This window comes from Triticum dicoccoides, chromosome 7A (assembly GCF_002162155.2).
Source record: "Triticum dicoccoides isolate Atlit2015 ecotype Zavitan chromosome 7A, WEW_v2.0, whole genome shotgun sequence".
Classification (NCBI taxonomy): Eukaryota; Viridiplantae; Streptophyta; class Magnoliopsida; order Poales; family Poaceae; genus Triticum; species Triticum dicoccoides.
In genome coordinates, this window is record NC_041392.1 from 17,540,572 (window position 1) to 17,544,552 (window position 3,981).

The 3,981-nt window shown below is 42.3% G+C and overlaps 1 pseudogene; it reads right to left on the reverse strand.

The window, feature by feature from the left end:
- Nucleotides 1-2,592, reverse strand: part of LOC119327701 — an 11,349-nt pseudogene extending 8,757 nt beyond the window's left edge.
- Nucleotides 2,593-3,981: the final 1,389 nt, after the last annotated feature.

Below are 3,981 nucleotides of genomic sequence, written 5' to 3' on the forward strand. Positions count from 1 at the left end.
TATTTTAGTAAGAAATTAATAGAACTAGTTTATTTTTAGTAAATTCTTAGTTGAATTAATAGAACTAGTGTATTTAGTTGAATTAATAAAACTAGTAAGTGTTTAATGCTTCACCTATATATGAACATATATTAGATATTAATGTCAAATGTTAGATGAATTAGATATAAATTATATGTTAGATATATATTTAATTTAGTTATATGAGATTTCATTATCTAATTAACATTTTATTATATAGAACTAGCTACCTTATTTTTAGTAAGAAAATTAATAGAACTAGTTTAGTTAAATTAGTTGAATTAATTAGTTGAACTAGTTAGTTGAATTAGTTCAATTAATTAGGTATATCGTAAGTGCTTAGTTGAATTAGTTCAATTAATTAGTTGAACTAGTTGAACTAACAGAATTAGTTGAATTAATAGAACTAATAAGTGTTTAATGTTTCACCTATGAACATAGGAATGTCATCTGACGACGAACACGGTTTCATTATGTGCGAATACTGCGAAGACCAGCGCGGCCTATGCGGCAGAAATTTTCTAGTTGATGATAGATGCTTCAGCATCAAGCTGGATGAGAACTTCGAAGTGGATACACTAAGTCATAACGACAAGTCTTTTTTCGTAATTAAGCATGACTTATGCTTCATTTGCTTCAACTTTTAATTTTAATTTTTCATTATTCTACTAGCGTATCCCCTGCCATGGAAGAATTTTTGTCTTGGATAAGATAGGTTTCAGTCCTAACGAAACTATGGAGGTAAAAAGAGTTTACTTGAAGACCGAGCATGGTTATACCTTCAACGTCAAATTATACAATGTAGACACATACACCTATTTTGAATGCAAAACTTGGCAAGCACTATGCAAGGCTTATGCATTTGAGCCTGATATGGTTATCACCTTTGATATTCGTCCGGAAGATGATATTGACGATAATAGAGACATCTGGTTCAATGTGCAGACGCCTCCAGTTCTACCATTATGTGAGTTTCTCAACCATATTTATGTCTTTGATATGAGATTATTTGAACCAGTTGAATAATTAATAGATCTCAATTTATATTGACAGCTTACTTCCAATCAAGCAAATATGTCCGGCGCTTGGTAGACAGGACCATCCACTATCCCGGGGCTGAACTAAACTGTGAGGAGACAAGTCATTATGTTTCATGGCTTGAGGATCTTGATGCTATCAAGACAAATTTCTTTCCTACACTTAGAAATGTTAGTACTCAAAACGTGCGACCAATAGTGTTCGTACTAAACTACGGTCACATATATTTAGGAAAGATGGTAAGATTTCTACTATTTCTCCTTAGTGCATCTTTTGCATACATTATTTTTTTAAGCTAAACTTCATTGATAAGTATGTTACTATACGATGTTCTTCAACAGGGACTCCCGATGAATGTTGTACCTGATTGGATCGAGACTAAAGGTACCATGAATATTGTTAGCTTACGGCCAAGATATCCTACAATGCACTTTAGTGCATTCAGGATTTCTAATAGCGAGGAATGCTTAATAGTAAAAGACTGGAGCAAAATTGTGAACGGTCACAGAGAAGTACTAGGGGGCAGCAATCAGAAGCGCAACCCACGATTAGGAGACAGGTTCATCTGCATGCTCCAATATGATGAATCGGCAAAGCTATACATGTTCTATGCTATTTTACCTGAGAGAAAGCAGCAGGAGTGATTAATTAGCTAGTTCATGCTCTTAGTACTTGTCCTCTCATGTCTGTGTTCTTCGTCCTGAACTTAATCTCAAAGAGTGATTTACTTTTGTGGTGTTATGAACGCTTATAATATCATTACCATGTTGAACTCGATGATATCTTTGCTATGAAAACCGTTGGTGATGATATATATGATGCTAGAGTTTTTATATTAATATGATGATGATGATGATGATGAGTTATTATATTATTTATGAAAGAAACTGCATATTAGTTTCAACTGGATGGATTCTAGCTAAGTGATCAAGTATATGCCATATCCATATTACCTCGATCACTTAAGTAGGTGATCAAGTATATATAATATGGATATGACATATACTTGATGACTTAGCTAGGATCCACGCATCCAGTCAAACTAATCTGCGGTACATTCACCTAATGATTTAACAACTCATTATAATGTAAAACAATCACTAAATTAAATTGAAAACACAAAATTAAAGTAAAAATAAAAAATAAAACCAAAACACACCCAAACATTTAGTACCGGTTGGTGTTACCAACCGGTACTAATGTCCTACGCGCCCACGGAGCTGGCTCGTGCCACGTGGTTGCCCTTTAGCACCGGTTCATGCTGAACCGGTACTAAAGGGGGGGGCTTTAGTGCCCACAATTTAGTGCCGGTTACCGAACCGGCACTAAAGGGCCTTACGAACCGGTGCTATTGCCCGGTTCTGCACTAGTGTTCCGCACACCCATCAACAAGCTCATCTCGGCGGCGGCGGCGGAGGCGGCCTTGCAGATGGCACCCCCCAGCACGGACCTCGCCATGCTCACCGCCGTCCCTGCCATGTCCGGCTGGTTTCTCTCTTTGCTCGAGTGTCTTTGTTTTTATAGGCTCTCTTGCTCAAGTGGGAACTACTATTTGCAGATCACAGGTAGGGGGAGGCGCTTATATAGCACCCGAGCCCTGGCTGTGAACCAAGTCTCATCTTGTCATCTTTACCCGTAGCCGTTGCACTCCACTAATGAATGAGCCTATGCGATAATACACATATCGTCATCCGAGTTAATGCAATAATGGTCCTTGGATGGCAACACACGAGCGACATGTATTCTTTTTTCTCCTTTGTTTCAAAATTCTTTCGCTCGTGGCTCTTGTTCCCCTATGTTTTTTTAGAAAAGGAGGATTGCCCCGGCGCGATGCATGCGGCCATTTTATGAAAGGGTGCCGATAGTCCAAGCCTAATACCAATCAGACATCGCACCAAAACCTAACATATAAAGCTAGAGGCCCCAACCGAGCCACATACTGCGTTTGGGGTACAAACCGGTCCGACGCACTCTCATGTGTCGTCGCCGTCGTCTTTCACCAATCAATCTTTAGAGCAGAAACTAGCGCACAGACCTTGCCAGGCCTCTCTGCCATCGACGCCACCATGACGCCAGACAGCGTCCTCCTCCTGCGCGAGTCCATCTCCGCGCATCGGACACCGTGTCTCCACTGCGCCACGCCGTCGGGATCCGCCGCCATCATTGAGTAAGATGAAGCACCGCTCCACCAAAGAAGTCGTCCACTCACTAGTAGAAAACAGGGCTATGGTACAGGCCGCATCAGCCCATTAGTCCCGGTTCAGTCTAGAACCGGGACCAATGTGGGCATTGGTCCCGGTTCGTGAGCCCAGGGGGCCGGCCGGGCCACATGGGCCATTGGTCCCGGTTCATCTGGACCTTTTGGTCCCGGTTGGTGGGACGAACCGGGACCAATGGGTCTCGCTCCTGGCCCACCACCATTGGTCCCGGTTGGTAGCTTGAACCGGGACCAAAGGCTCCCCTTTAGTCCCGGTTCGTGTCATCAACCGGGACCAATGAGGTGCCTATATATACCCCTCGCTCGCGAGCAGAGTGTTTTTCTCTGGCCGAGGGGGAGAGGGCTTTGTGGTGCTCTAGCTCACCTCCTATGCACATGAGGTGTTCGATGGAATTCCCGATCCACACTACTTAAGCTTTCTCCTCTCGAAGCTCGACCTCCAAGCTCCATTTTACTCGAGATTTGTCTAGATTTAGCGGTCCGTCACGCCCCGTCCCCGTCTTCACCGCCGTCGATCACCCGCGCCGATCTCATCGCCGACACCACCGTGGTGAGCCTCTTGTTCTTATCTTCTTTCTGAAAGGAAAAATATTCTTACTTGTATGTTTAGGTAGATACTTGTATCATTTTCTTACATTTTTATTGCATCTTATATAGTGCGATGGTTTTGGTATCCGCCCCCGTCGGCCCTCGTCCTGTCTATG